Source organism: Ascaphus truei, unplaced genomic scaffold, assembly GCF_040206685.1.
Source record: "Ascaphus truei isolate aAscTru1 unplaced genomic scaffold, aAscTru1.hap1 HAP1_SCAFFOLD_450, whole genome shotgun sequence".
NCBI lineage: Eukaryota > Metazoa > Chordata > Amphibia > Anura > Ascaphidae > Ascaphus > Ascaphus truei.
The window spans coordinates 38,527-50,692 of NW_027456781.1; the positions used below are offsets into that span (position 1 = coordinate 38,527).

The 12,166-nt window shown below is 41.2% G+C and overlaps 1 long non-coding RNA gene across 1 annotated transcript; it reads left to right on the forward strand.

The window, feature by feature from the left end:
* Positions 1 to 6,465: 6,465 nt before the first annotated feature.
* LOC142484876 (uncharacterized) lies at positions 6,466 to 8,221 on the forward strand. Its single transcript, XR_012798301.1, has 2 exons — positions 6,466 to 6,894; positions 7,978 to 8,221. It is a non-coding gene; the product is annotated as an uncharacterized LOC142484876 (long non-coding RNA).
* The last annotated feature ends 3,945 nt before the right edge of the window (positions 8,222 to 12,166 follow it).

The window sequence follows — 12,166 nt, forward strand, 5'->3', positions numbered from 1 at the left end:
TCAAGCCACTTGGCTGCCAGAATGCCCTGCTTCAGCACAGACCAGAAAGGCATTGTGATATGCGTATCCCCGGTATAGTCAGGGGTTAATGGGAGTCGTCCCCGTCCCCCCAGTATACGGCCAGAACCATGGACCCGGTACTTGTGGTTCGGACTCTCTCCAACCAGCCATAATGTTGTGAGAGTGAAATTATGTCTAAGTCCAGCTTTGGTACATTAGAAGCAACTCTGAAACTTAACCTAAGCGTTTTTCGAAGCTACTTTTTGGCTAACTTCTTATAGGAAGGTCTAGGAGCTCTGAAAATGAACGTGCGCGTCTTTCACTCTTCCCGAGGGACTTAGAAGAATTTTGTGATATTTTTTATTAAATGGTGTATAAGGGTATATATATAAATATATTTTATGCACTGTATATGAGCTGGCGATTTCTAAGTCTGTGGTTCCGAGAGGGGGTAACCAGGCTCACTAATAAAGGTCAAGCCACTTGGCTGCCAGAATGCCGTGCTTCAGCACAGACCAGAAAGGCATTGTGATAAGCGTATCCCCGGTATAGTCAGGGGTTAATGGGAGTCGTCCCCGTCCCCCCAGTATACGGCCAGAACCATGGACCCTGTACTTGTGGTTCGGACTCTCTCCAACCAGCCATAATGTTGTGAGAGTGAAATTATGTCTAAGTCCAGCTTTGGTACATTAGAAGCAACTCTGAAACTTAACCTAAGCGTTTTTCGAAGCTACTTTTTGGCTAACTTCTTATAGGAAGGTCTAGGAGCTCTGAAAATGAACGTGCGCGTCTTTCACTCTTCCCGAGGGACTTAGAAGAATTTTGTGATATTTTTTATTAAATGGTGTATAAGGGTATACTGTATATATAAATATATTTTATGCACTGTATATGAGCTGGCGATTTCTAAGTCTGTGGTTCCGAGAGGGGGTAACCAGGCTCACTAATAAAGGTCAAGCCACTTGGCTGCCAGAATGCCCTGCTTCAGCACAGACCAGAAAGGCATTGTGATAAGCGTATCCCCGGTATAGTCAGGGGTTAATGGGAGTCGTCCCCGTCCCCCCAGTATACGGCCAGAACCATGGACCCGGTACTTGTGGTTCGGACTCTCTCCAACCAGCATAATGTTGTGAGAGTGAAATTATGTCTAAGTCCAGCTTTGGTACATTAGAAGCAACTCTGAAACTTAACCTAAGCGTTTTTCGAAGCTACTTTTTGGCTAACTTCTTATAGGAAGGTCTAGGAGCTCTGAAAATGAACGTGCGCGTCTTTCACTCTTCCCGAGGGACTTAGAAGAATTTTGTGATATTTTTCATTAAATGGTGTATAAGGGTATATATATAAATATATTTTATGCACTGTATATGAGCTGGCGATTTCTAAGTCTGTGGTTCCGAGAGGGGGTAACCAGGCTCACTAATAAAGGTCAAGCCACTTGGCTGCCAGAATGCCGTGCTTCAGCACAGACCAGAAAGGCATTGTGATAAGCGTATCCCCGGTATAGTCAGGGGTTAATGGGAGTCGTCCCCGCCCCCCCAGTATACGGCCAGAACCATGGACCCGGTACTTGTGGTTCGGACTGTCTCCAACCAGCCATAATGTTGTGAGAGTGAAATTATGTCTAAGTCCAGCTTTGGTACATTAGAAGCAACTCTGAAACTTAACCTAAGCGTTTTTCGAAGCTACTTTTTGGCTAACTTCTTATAGGAAGGTCTAGGAGCTCTGAAAATGAACGTGCGCGTCTTTCACTCTTCCCGAGGGACTTAGAAGAATTTTGTGATATTTTTTATTAAATGGTGTATAAGGGTATATATATAAATATATTTTATGCACTGTATATGAGCTGGCGATTTCTAAGTCTGTGGTTCCGAGAGGGGGTAACCAGGCTCACTAATAAAGGTCAAGCCACTTGGCTGCCAGAATGCCCTGCTTCAGCACAGACCAGAAAGGCATTGTGATAAGCGTATCCCCGGTATAGTCAGGGGTTAATGGGAGTCGTCCCCGTCCCCCCAGTATACGGCCAGAACCATGGACCCGGTACTTGTGGTTCGGACTGTCTCCAACCAGCCATAATGTTGTGAGAGTGAAATTATGTCTAAGTCCAGCTTTGGTACATTAGAAGCAACTCTGAAACTTAACCTAAGCGTTTTTCGAAGCTACTTTTTGGCTAACTTCTTATAGGAAGGTCTAGGAGCTCTGAAAATGAACGTGCGCGTCTTTCACTCTTCCCGAGGGACTTAGAAGAATTTTGTGATATTTTTCATTAAATGGTGTATAAGGGTATATATATAAATATATTTTATGCACTGTATATGAGCTGGCGATTTCTAAGTCTGTGGTTCCGAGAGGGGGTAACCAGGCTCACTAATAAAGGTCAAGCCACTTGGCTGCCAGAATGCCCTGCTTCAGCACAGACCAGAAAGGCATTGTGATATGCGTATCCCCGGTATAGTCAGGGGTTAATGGGAGTCGTCCCCGTCCCCCCAGTATACGGCCAGAACCATGGACCCGGTACTTGTGGTTCGGACTCTCTCCAACCAGCCATAATGTTGTGAGAGTGAAATTATGTCTAAGTCCAGCTTTGGTACATTAGAAGCAACTCTGAAACTTAACCTAAGCGTTTTTCGAAGCTACTTTTTGGCTAACTTCTTATAGGAAGTTCTAGGAACTCTGAAAATGAACGTGCGCGTCTTTCACTCTTCCCGAGGGACTTAGAAGAAATTTGTGATATTTTTTATTAAAATGGTGTATAAGGGTATATATATAAATATATTTTATGCACTGTATATGAGCTGGCGATTTCTAAGTCTGTGGTTCCGAGAGGGGGTAACCAGGCTCACTAATAAAGGTCAAGCCACTTGGCTGCCAGAATGCCGTGCTTCAGCACAGACCAGAAAGGCATTGTGATAAGCGTATCCCCGGTATAGTCAGGGGTTAATGGGAGTCGTCCCCGTCCCCCCAGTATACGGCCAGAACCATGGACCCGGTACTTGTGGTTCGGACTCTCTCCAACCAGCCATAATGTTGTGAGAGTGAAATTATGTCTAAGTCCAGCTTTGGTACATTAGAAGCAACTCTGAAACTTAACCTAAGCGTTTTTCGAAGCTACTTTTTTGCTAACTTCTTATAGGAAGTTCTAGGAGCTCTGAAAATGAACGTGCGCGTCTTTCACTCTTCCCGAGGGACTTAGAAGAATTTTGTGATATTTTTCATTAAATGGTGTATAAGGGTATATATATAAATATATTTTATGCACTGTATATGAGCTGGCGATTTCTAAGTCTGTGGTTCCGAGAGGGGGTAACCAGGCTCACTAATAAAGGTCAAGCCACTTGGCTGCCAGAATGCCGTGCTTCAGCACAGACCAGAAAGGCATTGTGATAAGCGTATCCCCGGTATAGTCAGGGGTTAATGGGAGTCGTCCCCGCCCCCCCAGTATACGGCCAGAACCATGGACCCGGTACTTGTGGTTCGGACTGTCTCCAACCAGCCATAATGTTGTGAGAGTGAAATTATGTCTAAGTCCAGCTTTGGTACATTAGAAGCAACTCTGAAACTTAACCTAAGCGTTTTTCGAAGCTACTTTTTGGCTAACTTCTTATAGGAAGGTCTAGGAGCTCTGAAAATGAACGTGCGCGTCTTTCACTCTTCCCGAGGGACTTAGAAGAAATTTGTGATATTTTTTATTAAAATGGTGTATAAGGGTATATATATAAATATATTTTATGCACTGTATATGAGCTGGCGATTTCTAAGTCTGTGGTTCCGAGAGGGGGTAACCAGGCTCACTAATAAAGGTCAAGCCACTTGGCTGCCAGAATGCCGTGCTTCAGCACAGACCAGAAAGGCATTGTGATAAGCGTATCCCCGGTATAGTCAGGGGTTAATGGGAGTCGTCCCCGTCCCCCCAGTATACGGCCAGAACCATGGACCCGGTACTTGTGGTTCGGACTCTCTCCAACCAGCCATAATGTTGTGAGAGTGAAATTATGTCTAAGTCCAGCTTTGGTACATTAGAAGCAACTCTGAAACTTAACCTAAGCGTTTTTCGAAGCTACTTTTTTGCTAACTTCTTATAGGAAGTTCTAGGAGCTCTGAAAATGAACGTGCGCGTCTTTCACTCTTCCCGAGGGACTTAGAAGAATTTTGTGATATTTTTCATTAAATGGTGTATAAGGGTATATATATAAATATATTTTATGCACTGTATATGAGCTGGCGATTTCTAAGTCTGTGGTTCCGAGAGGGGGTAACCAGGCTCACTAATAAAGGTCAAGCCACTTGGCTGCCAGAATGCCGTGCTTCAGCACAGACCAGAAAGGCATTGTGATAAGCGTATCCCCGGTATAGTCAGGGGTTAATGGGAGTCGTCCCCGCCCCCCCAGTATACGGCCAGAACCATGGACCCGGTACTTGTGGTTCGGACTGTCTCCAACCAGCCATAATGTTGTGAGAGTGAAATTATGTCTAAGTCCAGCTTTGGTACATTAGAAGCAACTCTGAAACTTAACCTAAGCGTTTTTCGAAGCTACTTTTTGGCTAACTTCTTATAGGAAGGTCTAGGAGCTCTGAAAATGAACGTGCGCGTCTTTCACTCTTCCCGAGGGACTTAGAAGAATTTTGTGATATTTTTCATTAAATGGTGTATAAGGGTATATATATAAATATATTTTATGCACTGTATATGAGCTGGCGATTTCTAAGTCTGTGGTTCCGAGAGGGGGTAACCAGGCTCACTAATAAAGGTCAAGCCACTTGGCTGCCAGAATGCCCTGCTTCAGCACAGACCAGAAAGGCATTGTGATAAGCGTATCCCCGGTATAGTCAGGGGTTAATGGGAGTCGTCCCCGTCCCCCCAGTATACGGCCAGAACCATGGACCCGGTACTTGTGGTTCGGACTCTCTCCAACCAGCCATAATGTTGTGAGAGTGAAATTATGTCTAAGTCCAGCTTTGGTACATTAGAAGCAACTCTGAAACTTAACCTAAGCGTTTTTCGAAGCTACTTTTTGGCTAACTTCTTATAGGAAGGTCTAGGAGCTCTGAAAATGAACGTGCGCGTCTTTCACTCTTCCCGAGGGACTTAGAAGAATTTTGTGATATTTTTCATTAAATGGTGTATAAGGGTATATATATAAATATATTTTATGCACTGTATATGAGCTGGCGATTTCTAAGTCTGTGGTTCCGAGAGGGGGTAACCAGGCTCACTAATAAAGGTCAAGCCACTTGGCTGCCAGAATGCCCTGCTTCAGCACAGACCAGAAAGGCATTGTGATATGCGTATCCCCGGTATAGTCAGGGGTTAATGGGAGTCGTCCCCGTCCCCCCAGTATACGGCCAGAACCATGGACCCGGTACTTGTGGTTCGGACTCTCTCCAACCAGCCATAATGTTGTGAGAGTGAAATTATGTCTAAGTCCAGCTTTGGTACATTAGAAGCAACTCTGAAACTTAACCTAAGCGTTTTTCGAAGCTACTTTTTTGCTAACTTCTTATAGGAAGTTCTAGGAGCTCTGAAAATGAACGTGCGCGTCTTTCACTCTTCCCGAGGGACTTAGAAGAATTTTGTGATATTTTTCATTAAATGGTGTATAAGGGTATATATATAAATATATTTTATGCACTGTATATGAGCTGGCGATTTCTAAGTCTGTGGTTCCGAGAGGGGGTAACCAGGCTCACTAATAAAGGTCAAGCCACTTGGCTGCCAGAATGCCGTGCTTCAGCACAGACCAGAAAGGCATTGTGATAAGCGTATCCCCGGTATAGTCAGGGGTTAATGGGAGTCGTCCCCGCCCCCCCAGTATACGGCCAGAACCATGGACCCGGTACTTGTGGTTCGGACTGTCTCCAACCAGCCATAATGTTGTGAGAGTGAAATTATGTCTAAGTCCAGCTTTGGTACATTAGAAGCAACTCTGAAACTTAACCTAAGCGTTTTTCGAAGCTACTTTTTGGCTAACTTCTTATAGGAAGGTCTAGGAGCTCTGAAAATGAACGTGCGCGTCTTTCACTCTTCCCGAGGGACTTAGAAGAATTTTGTGATATTTTTTATTAAATGGTGTATAAGGGTATATATATATAAATATATTTTATGCACTGTATATGAGCTGGCGATTTCTAAGTCTGTGGTTCCGAGAGGGGGTAACCAGGCTCACTAATAAAGGTCAAGCCACTTGGCTGCCAGAATGCCCTGCTTCAGCACAGTGAAACCCAGTGACTTGGAAAGGCGCTTAACAACTATAAAAGTGCTCAAAAAAATAAAATTAAAAGTTTGTGAAACTGACGAATTCTCTCAACCTTCCAGGGAATATGCACTGATTCCCTTACAACAGTTTAGGATCCAGGGCAGGAAGGGAGCAGCATCATCAGGAACACCCAGAAAAAAATACAAAACTCATCATAGTGTAGTATGAAAAATAAATGTCAATATGTGGAACTTGGCTCTTTAAATAACCTACTTACAGAATGTAAGATATATAATAACAGGTTTGTAATTGTGATGGATCTTTGGACACCTCAGGTTATGGGTTGCAGCAAGCAGCAGCATACATCAGATAGGGGTGGTGTCAGGCAAGATGGTGTTTTCACTCTGGCAGCAGCTTCCAATCAGTCATATGCAGCCATACAAAGATAAGGGAAACAATAGTGCTTTACCAAAATAACACAGAGTTTTATCGTGAAGACGAGCAGGAAATGTACTCACAATATAATAAATGAGCACATTCACATCATGGTATCTTTAGGAACCAGGGTATTGGATCGGCCGGTGGAGAAATCCCTCACTTCACTCCGCTTCCTTGTCCTCCACGAGGGTGCCCCCTCGTCCGGTGCCAGATGGATGGCGTCTGTCGTCACTTCCTGGCCTGGCGGTGACGACTTCCGGTGAGCGTAAGTAGAGCGGAGAGTAGGGGGAACGCCGGTCCAAGACTATGCCTCCGTGAATACAGCAGAAAGACAGTTCCCAAACGGTAGATACAGCTGGGCTCTGCTAACTGTCTGCAGATTTCTTTAGCTCAACGCGTTTCACTGCATGCCGCAGCTTCCTCAGGAGCAATGATAATGTCCCATACTGGGTGCTATTTAAATAGCCCATTCAATTAGGGCAATTGGTAATGCAATCATATATAATTGACACAAGATGATTAACATCATTACACACAGAGTCTCCCAAGCTGGGTACATAATCTCTGTGATCCAAAAAACGACGCATAAAATACTTTAATACAATTTATTTAAAAAAAACATAGAACAGAATATATACTAAAATAAAAAATTAAATACTAAAATTAATGGGTAGTCGTTAGGTCGAGATGCTTAATGGAAGGTAGAGAGAGAGAAAGAGACATATGTTAGTTGATCATAAACACAAAATATGATTAACTTAAATAAAAACATATAAAAGTTATACAATGAGAAATCCAAACTGGAAATGTAAAAGACTGGCATGACTAAAAGTGACTTAAAAAGGAGGGGAGGGGGAGGGGGGAGTGTGTGACATAGGGGAAAATTTATTTTAAAAAATAAAATAAAAATAAAATAAAATAAAATAATAACTAGAGGAAGGGTGCAATCTCAAAATCAACATTAAGACCATGTGGTGTCAGCGTGTTAAGTTTATGCACCCAAAACATCTCTCTTTTGCTTAAATCTAAATTTCTATCTCGTCCTCTCCAATGTTGTGCCACATGCTCTATTGCGGTAAATTTTAACCCTTTTGTATTGGAGTTGTGAAAGGAGGAAAAATGTTTGGAAACATTATGTGACTGCACACTACGCCTTATATTGCTTAAATGCTCCAAAATACGTATCTTAATAGCTCTTGATGTTTTTCCAACGTATTGGAGCCCGCATGGGCATTCCAGGAGGTAGATTATATAATTAGAGTTGCAGTTCATGTATTGTTTAATTCTGTAATCCTCATTTTTATTATTGCACCTAAATCCCTTTTTGTCTTGCTGTTTGTATTCACAGGCCTTGCAACAACCACAGCCGTGGAACCCTTCCAATTTTTGAAGCCATCCATTTCTATTTGTCTCTACTTTCTTAATATTACTGGGAGCTATTATACCTTTTAGATTTTTGGCCTTTTTAAAAATCACTCTCGGGCGATCTGGGATTTCTTCTTTTAAAATCGGATCATTTAATAAAACATGCCAGTGTTTCTGTATTATTTTCTTTATATTGTTTGACTCTTTATTAAAAGAAGTTAAAAATGCTGTGTCGAAATTTTTCTTATTATTTGAAGATGTTTCTCTATCTTTAGCTACTAATAGGTCAATTCTATTCAGACCATTTGCTTTTTCTAATGCCATGTCTAGGAGTTCTGTTTTGTATTGTTTTTCTACAAAACGTTCTTTCAGTATATTGCATTGATCATTGAATACTATATTGTCTGTGCAATTTCTCCGCATTCGTCTGAATTGGTTGTATGGGACATTGTCCATCCATATATCCTGGTGACAGCTTGTACGTAATATATAATTATTGCTGTCAACTTCCTTAAAGAAAGACCTAGTTTTGAGAATCTCATTCTCTATATAAATATTCAAATCCAAATAATTGAGGGAACTATTACTTGTCACAGAGGTGAATTGTAAGTTATACGTATTCACATTAATACTCGACAAGAAGGAGTCCAAACTCTCCTGGCCACCACGCCAAATTAAAAACACATCATCGATGTAGCGCCGCCATAGGACAAGGTCCGCCCCCAGAACGCCACCGGGCCAAATATGCTGTTCCTCCCAGAATCCCATGTGGAGATTCGCGTAACTGGGAGCAAACCTCGTACCCATGGCGGTGCCACATCTCTGAATGTAAAAACTGTTCTCAAACCAAAAATAATTCTTGTCAAGTATGAAACAGATACCATCTATAATAAACTGAATCTGCTGTTCTTTCATATCTAGATCTTGTTTCAGAAAGAAATTAACAGCTTCACATCCTAAGGTTTTTTCAATCGATGTATATAGAGATGCAACGTCTACAGTTGCCATGATGTAATTATTATTCCAAGTAAAATTCTCTAATAAATTTAACACATCAGTCGTATCCTTCAGATATGATTTAAGAGATTTGACATGACTCTGTAAAAAAGTGTCAATATATGCAGATAGGTTTGATGTAAGTGAGTTTATTCCGGAGACGATTGGTCTCCCGGGAGGTTGTTTCATGCATTTGTGGACTTTAGGTAATATATAAAAGATCGGTAGTTGGGGACATTCGTTAAATAGAAATTTATATTCATTCTCATTCAATATGCCTAATTCCTTGCCATGATCTAGGAGAATTCTCAGATCATCCGTAAAGGTTTTTGTGGGGTTGTTTGGTAGGATGTCATATGTCTTTTTGTCTCCTAAAAGGCGGTGGGCTTCTTTTAGGTAGTCATCTCTATTTTGGATGACTACCCCCCCTCCCTTGTCTGCCTGTTTTATAACTATATTTGTGTTATTTGTTATTTCCTCTAAGGCAGACCTTTCTTCTTTGTTCATATTATTTCTAATCTTAGATTTATTATTTTTTGAGAGCTCCTCAAAGTCCTTGACAATAAGGTTATAGAAGACATCTAAGTGATTTCCCTTACAGTAGGTGGGATTGAATAAAGATTTATTCTTAAGTGTTGTATGTTTAAATGTTTCGCTTTCTTTCTCAACCATAGGCTTAATGTTAGACATTCTTGACTCCACATTTTTGCTTAGAAAAAAGCGTTTGACTGTTAGTTTTCTAATATATTTATTTGCGTCCACAAATAGTTCGAAATTGTTAGGTCCACAAGTGGGCGCAAATGACAGACCCTTGGAGATAACATCTAATTGTGAGGTAGTAAGATCTACACTACTGAGATTAAAGATATTTTTATTCTTTACAGGGCTGATTGCTCTCACTTTTTTCTTTCTTCCCCCCCGCTTTCCTCTCTTATTCTTTCCCCTTTGGGGTAGTGGCTCCCCTCTTCTGTCTCCAGGAGGGGAGTGAATGAGTTTTTTGTCTCCCAAATACTGATATCCAGAAGGTCACTGTTCCCCACAACTCCAATGGGTGAGCGTGATCTACTGGCTTTCGCATACCTGGCAGAATCATATCTCTCTCTTTCTCTTTTTCTATCCTCTCTATCTTTTCTTAATTCTCTCTCTCTCTTAAGTTCTCTATCTTTTTGGTATTCTCTCTCTTTTCTTTCTCTTTCTTTTTCCCTTTCTTTTTGTTCTCGGTTTCTTTTTAGTTCTTTCTCTCTAGAGAGTTCTCTTTCCCTCTGTACTTCCTTTTCTCTAAGTTGTTCTCTCTCTCTAAATTCTCTTTCCCTTCTTTGTTCTCTCTCTTTTTCTCTGTGTTGTTCTCTTTCCTTATACTCTCTCTCTCTTCTTAGTTCTCTCTCTTTCACTATGTCTCTCTCCCTGCGTCTCTCCCTTTCTGACGCTTGTTCTCTCTCTCTAAAAGATGTTCTCTCATTAAAATATTCTCTCTCTTTGTATGGCTCTTTTTCCTTTTGATCTCTGTTATGATTAAAATTTTGTCTCGGTAAAGGATCATTTCTAGGACCATAATACAAAGGTTTAGAATCATAATTATCTCTCCTAGGTGTTTTAGGAATGAAATGACGCTTGTCAGGATATTGTTTAATACTATGTTTCTCCAAAGTGGTATGGGTTTCCCTGACTTGTCTATCCTCTGGTCTACTTAATGTTTGATAATTTTTCTTTTTCTTCCAATCCCTCTGTTCCCCTCTAAGGTAATCTTCTTCATCCCTTTTAAATTTATTAGTTTTACTTGTAATAAGATCTTGTTCAAGTCTATCAATTTTCTTTTTTAATTCCCGGTCTTTAGTTTTAAATTTAATGGTATCTTCCATATGGGCTAACCTCTCCTCTATTATAGTAACCTCCTCATCAATTTTCTTAATATGTTTTTTATGTTGGTTTACCAGTGATGTCATAAGGTTAAAGGAGCAGTTGTCTATGGTCTCATACCATTTATTCACAAAATCCTCGTCGTCCAAATTGGACGAGGGTTTTTTGGTGAATCTAAGGCCTCTCGGGATACGTTTGCAATCCATATATCTGTTTAGAAATTTGAGGTCTATCCATCTTCTAGTATCTTTAATAAGTAACCTCTCTAGTTTAATAAATTCTTCATCTAAAAAATCATCTTTCACTACTGTGTGGGTTATATTAGTATCTGTGAATAATAAGTGTCTATTTTGCCTTTTAGCAAATATATTTGGTGAAACAACTTCCATAATATCAAAAATAGATAATAACAGTGTATAATATAAAAAACAATAGTGTACAGCAGCCACCAAATCAAGTGCAGAGAAACAATGTGAAACCCAGTGACTTGGAAAGGCGCTTAACAACTATAAAAGTGCTCAAAAAAATAAAATTAAAAGTTTGTGAAACTGACGAATTCTCTCAACCTTCCAGGGAATATGCACTGATTCCCTTACAACAGTTTAGGATCCAGGGCAGGAAGGGAGCAGCATCATCAGGAACACCCAGAAAAAAATACAAAACTCATCATAGTGTAGTATGAAAAATAAATGTCAATATGTGGAACTTGGCTCTTTAAATAACCTACTTACAGAATGTAAGATATATAATAACAGGTTTGTAATTGTGATGGATCTTTGGACACCTCAGGTTATGGGTTGCAGCAAGCAGCAGCATACATCAGATAGGGGTGGTGTCAGGCAAGATGGTGTTTTCACTCTGGCAGCAGCTTCCAATCAGTCATATGCAGCCATACAAAGATAAGGGAAACAATAGTGCTTTACCAAAATAACACAGAGTTTTATCGTGAAGACGAGCAGGAAATGTACTCACAATATAATAAATGAGCACATTCACATCATGGTATCTTTAGGAACCAGGGTATTGGATCGGCCGGTGGAGAAATCCCTCACTTCACTCCGCTTCCTTGTCCTCCACGAGGGTGCCCCCTCGTCCGGTGCCAGATGGATGGCGTCTGTCGTCACTTCCTGGCCTGGCGGTGACGACTTCCGGTGAGCGTAAGTAGAGCGGAGAGTAGGGGGAACGCCGGTCCAAGACTATGCCTCCGTGAATACAGCAGAAAGACAGTTCCCAAACGGTAGATACAGCTGGGCTCTGCTAACTGTCTGCAGATTTCTTTAGCTCAACGCGTTTCACTGCATGCCGCAGCTTCCTCAGGA